Source organism: Tiliqua scincoides, chromosome 5 (assembly GCF_035046505.1).
Source record: "Tiliqua scincoides isolate rTilSci1 chromosome 5, rTilSci1.hap2, whole genome shotgun sequence".
NCBI lineage: Eukaryota > Metazoa > Chordata > Lepidosauria > Squamata > Scincidae > Tiliqua > Tiliqua scincoides.
This window is the reverse complement of record NC_089825.1, coordinates 26,206,469-26,218,835: the sequence shown is the minus strand read 5'-3', so window position 1 is coordinate 26,218,835 and position 12,367 is coordinate 26,206,469. Positions and strand designations below refer to the sequence as shown.

General features: G+C 42.4%; 1 protein-coding gene across 2 annotated transcripts in view; it reads right to left on the bottom strand.

The window, feature by feature from the left end:
• The window catches only part of ANKIB1 (ankyrin repeat and IBR domain containing 1), a 79,230-nt gene extending 66,969 nt beyond the window's left edge, over window positions 1-12,261 (bottom strand). For both annotated transcript variants that reach the window (XM_066626946.1, XM_066626947.1), the window contains exon 1: window positions 12,016-12,261. The gene's annotated coding sequence lies outside the window, so the exon portion shown is untranslated. The remainder of the gene's footprint in view (window positions 1-12,015) is intronic.
• Between the last annotated feature and the right edge of the window lie 106 nt (window positions 12,262-12,367).

Below are 12,367 nucleotides of genomic sequence, written 5' to 3'. Positions count from 1 at the left end.
CTGATTTCAAAGACTCTGTAGTTAGTTGTAATTGCAGTTAGTGTCACATACCATAACGCTGGCAGTGGAGAGAAGTGGTGGTGTTCATACTTTAGAAATGTGGAAGTGGAGGAAAGGAACATGCCACCCTATGGTCCTGTCTTAATTGCTAAACTGTAGTTAGGCCCCCCCACCAAAAGCACTGGCCCTTAAGCGTAGTATTAACTTTTGCTCATATATACAAGATTACCTGGAAGTCCCAATAAGTCCAGTTAACCTCATTTCCAAGTTCATCCATGGGATTGTGGCCACGGTCTCAAGCTAGCCAAAAGAAAAACTCCACATAGTAGTGACAAGATGTGTGGGAAAGGCAACATATTTTAACCAGAAATCAATTATATAATAATCCTACTGACATTCATTGGTGTGTACTGTATGTTTTAGGATTTTTACCTTGTATTTTAGGCACTCCAATTTAAATGGTATGTTTCATAGCAGATTTTTAAATTTTCCAGGGCAAAATTCTGTGAGTTTGCAGAGTTTCTATTACACAATTCTAAATGCCACCTTTAGCCGTTAACAGCCTGTACAGGCTTCAGAACACCACCACCGCCGGTACAGTTTAAAGGGTACTTTAACTAGTTTTGCCAACGTGGCCTCTACAGGCCTCAGAAAGACTTAGAATGCAACTGGGACAAGGTTCTGGTCGTGTTTAGAGTCCCTGTGGATCATTCCAGTATCCTCAGGGGATCCAGAGCCCATGGATACCGAGACTTCACCTGTATTCTGCAAGTACAGACACATTACTGTCTGCCAAAGGAAATCTCTCTCTATCCAAAGATTGCTAAAATTTGTGAAATTGGAAACTACAACTGCCCATCCTTCTATATATGGGGTTCTGTTCTGTCTGCCACAAGGCCTTCCTCTTTCAAGGCTGATTGAGTGTCGGAGGTTGAATAGGCACCTTCCCACAGTAGCACCCATGGGTCTTACGTTTGTTTCCTAACACTATTACAAAGACTTCAGCTTCACTTTGGATCCAGAGATGTCAAACTAGACTTTCAGATTTCTCTATCAAATTTCCACCACTAACCAAGTATTTAAGGATTCTGAAACTCTCATGCAGATCCAAAATGTACTGAAATTTTTGCCAAGTAATCAAGCTCAAATTATCACTTCGCCTTATCTCTGGGTCAATCAGAGGGCAAAGCCTTTCAACTCTGAAAAGTTTCCTTTCTCAAGCTGCAGACAGGCACCAAGTTTCTCAAGCAGCAGGCAGCTCCTTAGAAGCAATTTGTTAACCTTTTATTCTCCTTCCTTCCACTGTAGCCTGATTCTGCTTTGCAAATGCTTGCAAAACAGGTCTGTTTTTTGAAACACCAGGATGGGAATCCTTCTTTCCATCTGAAGCAGGCTACAATTCAATGCACCCTTACTTAAGAATAACACCCATGGAAAGCAGTGGGTCAACTTCTGAGTAAAAAGGGCTGTAAATATATGCAGCTGCATCTCTCTGCTGTGAATTGAATTGCATGCTCCCAGTTATGTTTTATGGGTTGTATGTTGTACGTAGAGCTTCTGGCTTAACACACCAGACACCTTAAAGGTGGATTTGATTCATGGTTCTCCTGCAGTGGTTCCCAACCTTTTTCACTTGCATATCCCTTGGCAGCCCATTTCCATAAATTGTACCCTTCATATTAGCAAAATGTTTGTAATTAATAATACAAGCCCTCATTTTCTCTATATGAAAGCCCAGACTTCATGTACTTATCATAGTGTTTTCTCTTTTTAGCTGTGTGAAGAACAGAAGACTCTGCCCTTTGCACTGTTTTGCACCAGAAGTGTGGTGAGAAATTCTGGGTGACTGATCACTTTCCATATCATGTTTCAGCTTTTTTACTGTGCTGGTTTTCAATCACTGGTTCATACATGAATTGATGACCAAAAACTAGCTATTGGTGGGGCTTTCACAGCCAACTAGCTACCTCCCTTCCTGCCTTGCTGGTCCCTGCAAGACATTCCTGTCTTGCAAGGCATTCTGGAGCATGACCTGCCTTTACCTACCATTATTCCATTCTTTTTCAAGTACCCCTAAAGGTCCTGTTGAGTGTCCCCGGGGGTACATGAATACCAGGTTGGGAACCACTGTTTTACTGGTATGTTGTTTACAGTGCACTTACTCTGATAGTGCTTACAAAAAGGTGATGACCAGAATTTAAAAAGAATAAAAATGTATCTTATGATCTTTTACTATGTTTTTAATAAATTAGAGACTACAGTTCTTAGGTAACAATTAGTGGTGGGTTATTTTTCAGGATCTGGCCTCGAGTAAAATCAGACAAAACTATAGTCAGACACTCCCCTAAGTTTAACCCCCGACTTATCTAAGGGCCATAGAAAATTGCATGATTGTTGGCTCAAAACCTGCCCTTGACTTATCTGTGGGATCGACTTATAGGCGAGTGTCTGTGGTATATAGTTATACTCTGTGAATGTGCAAAGTTAGTCTATTGCAAACACTCCCTCACACATCTGATAAATGTTAGGAACAGAGTTATGGAATTACTGTATACTACTGAATGCTGCCATTGACCATCAGGGAGTCACATGACACTTACTCATCGATTCACGGATCCTTCTTAATCACAGATATTCAGCTGACGTGGAAAATATTAGGAATCCCTCATACAACAGGCGTTCACTGAATGTATACTTCCTATATATATGTATTTAACATGCAACTATAATGTGAACCCTGCAAGGCTGTTCGCCTTGGAACTGGAACAACCATGTTCTCTATCCTATTCTGAAGAGGAACCCTCTTTTGTATTACGTGTATCGTAATTTCTCAACTACCATTGTAAAATGATCTTCAATCCTAGGTTGGTCAGTGTGAGGGGGCATACTCTTAAACTACTCCCACATGTGGCTTGGCTTCATGCTGTGCATTTGGGTGCAAGAGACAAAAATGTCCTATTTTCAGATATTTCTAGTAATCAGGGTGTTAAGGAAATATATATATATATATATATATATATATATATATATATATATATATATATATATATATATATATATATATATATAACTTTAGCTTCCTATCTGTTAGGGAAACATTCTATCAATTTTTCACAGTTATAAGTGAGTCACTGAGATCCAAGACACACACACAGTAAATAAAGTATGCATTCTGCAAGCACAAATATATATTGCAGGCTGCTACTGGAAGCGCTCCTCCCAAAATCAAGTCTGATTCAGGTGTGTGACAGGCAATAGAATGGGGGATTTAAAGATACGTCGACAACACAATGTTCCATCCATTCCATACCTAGTAGTAACTGTGTATGCTTCCAATAGACTAGAGAACCAGCAAGCCAGACCTGGGTGCTCTATTCTGGATAATAATGATCTGGTTATGCAGTGGAGGAATTTAGTGTGGTTCCTACATCACAGACTGATCACTTATTTGATAGTGTTTAGACTTACTAAGATCTTAAACATCTGAAAAAAAGAGGGGATTATAAAGGCTAACTGACTTGTCGGTTGAATGATACTTTGTGATTCCAAAATATTTTCCTGTTTCAGTGTTAGCTCTGTAAAAGCCCTACCTTATGACTCATATGCCAAAAAGGCCCATGTGATTTGAAGAATTGTGTCAGATAATTTTGCAACATGTAAGAGCTCAAAAAATTCCCTAGTTTTCCAGGAGCTGAGAGCAATTACACTAAAGGGACAGCAGCTAAGGCAAAGGTGGAGGAACAGTTGTGAAAAGTTCAACCAAACAGGTCCCAGAGCCTTTTCTGGGACTTCCTGATGGTAGCAACTCATCATACTTTGCTACCATACTTAGAGCCCAATCCTGATGAATGCACACCAGCTCACCATCAGCACACACTGTCACAAACGTGCTGTAAGGCACATCTGTGACCATTACCACTGGCCCAACGTGAGTCCGTGCTGGGACAGTGCTGGTCAGAAGCCGGTAGACCGTCGTCCAAACTCCATGAGAAGCACCAGGCGGCGGAGAGGTGAGTGAAGGTGTGAGGTGAGGCATTTCAGGGCAGGGGAAGAAGGTGTGATGGGGGAGGGAGTGGAGCTGTTTTAATTTATTTTAAATTTAGATATCCTCTTTAGATGAATTATCCGTAGTAGTTTGTAGATTACTGCAACACAATCAATTAATTCACCACTCAGTAGTGGGACAACCAGAAATAGGCGATGTTAAGCTCTCTCTCTAGTTCTGAGGTCCTTGCTGAAAATTCTCTTGGGGCCCATGGTGAGCCCCAAGAAACTATATCCTCACCCTAGAGTACGCTGCTAAGCATCAGTGAATGCAAATTTTACTAGTAGATGAGGTTTCTCCTTATATAGGGCAGAAGGATCATGACTTCATCTCTGTGTGGTAGGATAGCTACAAAATACACTGGGGACATGATAAAGCCTTTGTCTAGTTGTTCCTTTGGGGAAACACTATTATGGTCTAGACTTTTACTGTTCATTTTGATGACTATATAATATTTAAAAGTTAAAGGTAATTGTGTGTCATTCCTCCACTCCAACTTCATTCAGAATACATCCAGCCAAATTATTCTCAAAAAGAAAACATCCAAACTGGGTTTGGATTTTATTCAGTCCACTGTGAAATATGAACCCTATTCTCACAATCATACCAAAAGTGTTACTTAACCCATCTTCCTGCCTCACCCCACCAGCATGCCCCATCTTTATCTCACCTTTCCAAAGTTAATAGCAGCAAAAGGGAGACTTTTCAGAAAACCTTTCTGTGAAGCATCTATTACTGCCCGGAATGTAAAAAAGGTCAACATCCTAGGCACCAAGAACCCTGGGATATGCACTTTCCAGAGGACCTGAAATCCCAGTTTAGTGCTATCATGACATACTGTCTTTGAGTCCCTGACATATTGGTTTGGACTGGAATCTTCCGCTAGATATTTTCTTGCATGTAATTCTGCCCTTTGTTACTGAACTAAGAATTATAGGGATATTTTTGCTGACCAAAATCCTGAAGTCTAAAATCCTAGGCAACTGAGGACAAATCTACACCAGGATTAAACTAGTTAAATATTTCTCATTCGTTTACAAGTCTTATCAAGAGGAAAACTACTGAAAACAGTAGTTTTCATCTGAGTGATCTGTAGAAACACAAACAAGTCTCAATACACTATTAAAAGAATAGCAACTCTTTCTACTTTTATGTAATTACATTAAGGGTACAGATTTTTAAAATACACAGCTAGAAAAAGCCTTGATATTACTAACCTAAAATCTTAGGACAGATGTATCTATTCTTCCATGGCTTGGAAACAGATCTAGATAAGTCCATGAGATTAGCTTTTGGCTAGTGGTGTTTGAAAACAGTGTTATTTATTTTACTCAGAAGTAAGCCCATTGTGTTCAGCAAGATTTAGGATTACAGCCTAATTTACTCACCGAAAACAAACACCTCGACTTATGGGTGCAATTCTATACAAACTTATCTGGAAGTTCCATTGAATGCAAGAGGATTTATTTTTGGGTACACCAGCATAGGATTGTACCATCAGTCAACTACTGTTTTCAAAACACATAATTTTATTAAAATATTTTCATACCACTTTTCAAAGTTCTCTAAGCCACTGGTTCTCAAACTGGTGGGTTGTGACCCACCAGCTTGTGTAAAGCTTCCCTTTAAGGGGCAGAGGAAAGAGGGGAGGTAGCGACATGATCCCCAGGATCGCATAGCTAATGGTGGTGAAAGGGGGCTATTTTTACTTACTGAGGGCTGCCGGCAGCTGCAAAAGTTGCAGGGAGCCCCATGCAGCCCTCCGCAGGGCTCCCTAATGCTTAGAATGTTGACACAGAATGTTAAAATGTTGAGAAAAACCAGTCTCCAAGCAACCAGGAAGCGCTTAGCGATTACTTTTTTGTCAACATTCTAAGCATTGGGGAGCCTTGCGGAGGGCTGCTGGGGGCTCCCCACAACTCCTGCAGCTGCCAGCAGCCCTCAGTAAGTAAAAATAGCCCCCTTAGCGATGTGATCCTGGGGATCGCATTGCTGCCATAGCCCTTCCCCTGCAAAGACTTACTTATGGAGCAAAACTCTCCCTAAATTTGAGAACCACTGCTCTAAGCTGTTTACACAGCAAGACAATGAGGAAGTGTTCCTTGTCCCAGAGGGTCTCACAATCTAAAAGAGACACATTAAATAAAGACAGTTGCTTTACCCTGGTAAGCCAGCCGTCATTTCAAAGGTGCTTCTCTGCAGTTAGCAGGGGTAAGTGGGTAACACAGTATTACCCTGCAAAATAATACAACATAACTATAGAATTATATACATAAGAGTTTCAGAATACAGGTTTCAACAAACATGGTGGTTGAAGTCAGTTTGAAGATGAAGACAAATACTCTAAGTTTGTCAGCATCTTTCCAACCCAGCTAGAACAAGCCTTTACATTAGGCCTACAACATTGGTAAGTTACTATACAAAAGTGCTAGCAAACACAAGTTTAGTTAACACAAACAATAAAAATTGAAAGGTCAGTAGTTATATTTATAGCTACAGAAAAAGTTACCTGCTTCCTCTGTACTAGAACATTCACCCAGTCCAGCTAACAAGCTAGTTATGTCTGTCAGGAGTATTGCTCTATACGCATGTGGTTCCTGTTCTTCATCATGTATCTTAGAGCATGCTGTGTTATATGATTGACTTCTTTAAATAGAGAAGATCCTCCTAACTGTATTAAATAGCCAATTCAGATCCTTACAATCCCAACTGCTTTGCCAGTGATCCATCTCAGAAGCAAGTTACACCTCTAAGTACCAATATCCCCCCACCAAACAAAGTGTTTATATTTAGGAAGGTGTTTAGACAAGACATTAGTTATTGAAGAAGCAGGTGTTTAGACAAGACATTAGTTATTGAAGAAGCTGTTAGCTATCTGTTATTTTTAAATATTATATTGAATATTCTATTAAATTAATTTAATTAAAAATTCTATTAATTTAAATTATTCTATTAAATATTAAATTAAATATTCTATTTAAAAATATAATTTTATGGAAATGTTAAAAAGATTAGCCAGTACTTAATGAAACTGAAAGAACAAATCAAGACACACATTCTTTGAACAAAATAGTCATACAGACTCTTGCCCCAACAGAGCCAGTGAATATGCTGAGCTTCTCAATGGTAGTTGCTAATTTGTAGAGACTTCTGATATAAATATTCCTCCTTTTCTATTATATAGCCCTCTCTGTATACACACAGTATAAAAAGACTTCATAGTACACTTAAGTAGATTATGGCATTCCAGAGTGATAGCCAAGAGTCTTGAGGCACCTTAAAGACTGTGGTACGAGCTTTTATATGCCAGATATTTAAAAAATGCTAACACCCAGAAAACAGTAGGGGAGTATTTCAATATCCAGAACTGTCTGAGACAGATGCTATATATACTTCAGTTAAACCAGGCTCTAGTATGAAACTACCAAGTTTTGAATTTGGGAATTTGACACTCTTGGAGTTTAAAGATGTTTGATTAAAATTTATTAAAACAGCTAGCTCACTCAAAAAAGCAGTTAGCACTGGGCTGTTAGAGAAGGATAACCAGGGTTGGGCCAGCTTTAAACCACAGTGGAAGACAGTTTCACTGCAGTAATATGGTTGCTGGAGGTGTGTGCAGTATGCTGCCAGCAGCCATTTCAGAAGCACAGCTACAGCTTCCCCTGTAACAGACAATAAGCCAGTGGTGGGTGAGTATCAGCAGCAATGGCTCAGCTGATATCCTCCACTCCATTTTGGTCTTGACACAACCACTCCCCTTTATTTGAACTTGCGCCAGCTAAAGAGCAGGTCCATAGGGACACATGCAGGAGCATAGTAAGGTAGGTAAAAAACATTTACTTACCTCTTGGCCCCCACATGATCTCTGGTCACTTGCAGGTTGCAGCAGAGTGTGTGCCAGCATGGCTGCACCCTGCGGGCAGTCTTTAGTTAGAATTGGGCCCCAAGTATTGTAAACTATTCATCTTACACTACCAATTCAATAGCAGATGAAAATGGATGCTAGAGTGGTTGTCATTTCTGTTCTGCACAGTAATACAACACACCCATCTTTTGCATTGATTGACCTTCTGGCTCACTTTGCAACATTTTGTTTACTCAGTATGTAATTAATTTTTTTTTACCTGATGTATAATTAATCTGCAGAACTCCTTGCCACAGGATGCAGTGATGGCACCTGGCCTAGATGCCTTTAAAAGGAGGTCGGACAGATTTATGGAGGAAAAGTCCATCACAGGTTACAAGTCATGACTGCAATCTCTGGGGTTTAGAGATAGTCTATCTCTGAATGCCAGGGGCAAAGGTGTGGCAACAGGATGCAGGTACCTTGTTGTCTTATGTGCTCCCAGAGATATCTGGTAGGCCACTGTGAGGAAGTTGAACTAGATGGGTCCTTGGCCTGATCTAATAATGCTCTTATTTCACATCCACCCTTATTTCCCATCCACCCTGTAGGCATTTCATAATTTCATGCAGAGGTACCAGATTACAGATAAATTATTAAACAATGATGATGCTTTCTGGATTGCATCTACAATTATATATGGTCAATACCCTATGCATTTTATCACTCTAGCTCAGTACAGACGTAATGTGCTTTTCCCACTTTGTGGAGATATTCTTCTCAGTGAGGTTTACAGCCCAATCCTAACCAACCTTTCAGCTCAGATGCAGCCATAATGCAGCCCTCCATGACTGCCCTCCCAGAGAATGCAACACACACCCTGTTGGCACAGCTACATCAGCTCTGGAAAGCTGGTTGGAATTGGGCCATAATTTACACCACAGTTTTGCTAACTATAGTTATCACCAAACCATAACTTGCATCTATGGCTAATGTTTACAATTGGCTTCACACCAATTATGGTTAGCAAATGCACTGATGCAGTCCTTACATTGCCCAGACTGCTCTGAAAAAGCAACAAGGAGTAACTCTGCAGGGTGCTTCTAATCTGCTAGATTACATCTTCATAGGACCAGTAACACATTTTTCCTTCCAACATAGCTAGTATAGTAAAACCCCATTAGACAAGATAGAAAAAACTCAATTTCTCATATTACATCTTTTAGCACATTTACAGATCAGAGTTAAGCATAGTTCAATACATAGTTCAAATTGCATCTAAAATTTTGTTTAGCTTACTGCAGTAACACCCTACAAGAGTAGGCAATCATAAAATTCAGGATTCCTCTACTACTTGTATATTCCTATTTTCATTCTCCAGTGACAATAAAGCTACACTCACTGGCCTAGTCTCACTGACCTGCATCAAATGGAAAACTAATATGCTTCCAGCAACAATTTAAAATTAAAGTGTCCTTTTAAAAAATGATACCAATTCTTATTAAAGCCCATCTGTCTTCAGAGAAAGTTAGGGTAGGCTAACAAGATGCATAAACAAAAGTCATTAGCATTCACGATACAAACCAATTACAGAACAAGTTAATTTTTCATAGTGAGCTTAACCCTTTAAAATGTAGTATACATGTGTCTGCTAATATTACAGTTTTCACCAGTTTTGTATGATTCTGTCATAGAATGCCTCAGACAAGAAAATACTACATTCCACAGCTTATTCTACAAATGTTTGCATACACTTAAGAGGAACTAGAATTTTTGGTTGAAAAGTCCCAGACTTAATTTCAGCTTGAAGTTACAGTATTACCTTATACATCCAATTATGCATTCTGAGAGCTGAGGATACAATATACCCACTTCCAAACCATGCACACAACTCTTGAGTTTGTACCCTGAAATTTTTTCCTAGAACAAGCCATTTTCAACCACTGTGCTGTGGCATACTGGTGTGCCATGAGTAGTCGACAGGTGTGCCACAGAAATTTGGGAGAAGGTCATTTATTAGTACAGCCAATGGGGGGATGTGAAACCCCCACTGGCAGCATGGTGTGCCTTGTCAATTGCCAAAAACCCGATGATGTGCCTTGACCATTTTCATGCCTTGTCAGAAAAAGGTTGAAAATCACTGCTCTAGAAAGTCAGCACTGTCAAGGGTCTACAGACTTCTTTCTTGCTTTGAAGTGAATAGAATTGGATTGTATGATTCTAACCCAGCCAAAAAACTGTTCTGAGAACAAAGTTGCCTCTAAAGTTATACTGTACATCCATACCTAGCCTGTAATCAGAAATCACAACCTCTCAAAAGTAGTATAATGGCTTCTGGGTGAATAGTAGAGCCCTTTTAACTGTTTCCCAGGTTAAGACTTAAAGTACTCATTTGTGTAACAGAAACAGCTTTGGAAGGGGAATTGAAGCAGAAAGGGAGGGGGACTATATACTGTATACATAAACCTTTATATAAAGGTTGAATCACTCACACATCTACTTCAAACCCACCTTGCAAACCCTTTTCTGCTTCTATGTAACATGTACCTAGGTTCTAACAACGGAAGGAAAAGCATTATCTCAAGTGATTCTAACTGCAACAGTATCATTCCTAGTTCAATAAGATTAACAGAATCTATGGATTAAGGTTTTCTTTCCACTTCAAAGTGCGTGTGCCTGTGTCTGTGTGAGGTGTCCTCATGTTAAAGTTGTTCATAACCACAAATTCCCTACATATAAAAAGTCAGGAAGCTAGGCCAGATGACACCCCTGCACATGCTATTTAAGTGCCAGCAGGGTCCTCCCATAGGAAGGTACCCAAGCCACACCTGCAGCTTAAGATAGTACATTCCAAGATCTCTGCCAACCCATTCTGCTGATTACTGAACCTGTGTTCAATAATTAGGAACTACTGAATACAGGAGATGGTAATTATTTTAATTTTAGGTAAACTCAGTTCAGTGTTGTATGGCAGAGAGATGCACACAAGACCACACCCTTTGACTCTGAATTGACCCAGAATCTCTCACCTCCATTCTGAACTTGCCATTGCTAGGTGTGCTATTTACCTTACTCAGAAAGAAACCCATTGTGTTCAGCAAGAATAGGGATGTAAACCTACCTTACTCACTGGAAACAAACACCTCTATCCATTGCCAACACAGACTAGAAGAAGTCCCACTCATTTGAAAGGGGAAGATCATCAATCCACCTGTCATTCATTAACTATTACTTCAAACAAGCAAGTCTATAGTACTCAAGTGACCATAAAGAATCTATAGGTTAATCCAGTGGTTCTCAAACTCTCTGGGAGAGTTTGGTGGGGGGAGGCAGCAGGGGCTGGTGGGAGGCAGCAGTGCGATCCTATGGATCACACCGCCCAGGGGGGCTGCAGGGGCTTGGGTGCACTTACCCAAGCCTCCTGAAGCCTCACTCCACTTCTGCTTTAGCAGGGCCGCAGGAACACCCAAGTGCACCCAAGCCCCTGCAGCCCCCCCCCCCCCGCAGCAGTGCGATCCTGGGGATGGTGCCTCCAGGCTGCTCCCGCCCCTTAAGGGGCAGAGACCAGGGCTCACAGGCTGGGGCGTCGTGACACCCCAGTTTGAAAAGCCCTGGATTAATCTATGGATCTGTGCCTGCTCAGTAGTAAGCCCCATTGTAGTGGTTGGAGCTTACTCCCAGGAAAGTGTGGATAGGAGTGCAGCCTCAGAGAACAATCCAATGCATGTCTACGCATAAGTATGTCCCATAATAGTCAATAGGGCTTACTCCCAGGAAAGCGTGGCTATGATTGTGGTCTCAGAACCCAACCTCATGCATGCCTGCTCAGAAGTCAGCTCCACTGTGGTCAACGGGGCTTACTCCCAGGAAAGCGTGGACGGGATTGTGGCCTGAATCCAACCATGCCCTCCCCCAACGGGGGCAGGCTGTACACCGAAAGCCCGCAGCCTGGTCCAGGACCGGCCCCAGCCCAGCAGCCCTTCGGGGGCAGAGTTCCCCCTGTGCCAAGAGGTGCTGCAGCTGCTCCGGCAGGCTCAACGGGGCCACGCAGGGGGGGGGCGGGCTGCTGCTCCCCCGCCGCCCGCCCAGCAGAGACCCTCGACGACGCCCCCGTCCCGGGACTCACCGGCTGCTCACAGGGCCGCCCTTCGCCGCCGCCTGATGCTCCAGCCGGGCCTCTTCACACGGCGGGCGCCTCCATCCACCCGCCCAGCCGCCGCTCTGAGGGACCCTCGACCCGCAGCCCCCCGCTCGACGCTCCGCCTGCCCCTTTGTTCGGCTCCGGCGGCGCCGCGCGCCCCTCAGGCGGCCCTGCGAGCCCCGCAGGGCGCCTCCTCAGAGGGCCGTCGCCGCCGCTCCTGCCCAGCCAGGCCGCGCCACCCCGCACCGCCGCTCCTCCCGCGGCCGGCAGCACAACAAGCGGCGGCGGGCCTCCGACCCGGAACCTCAAACGCCGCCGCCGCCGCCGCACGGGAAGC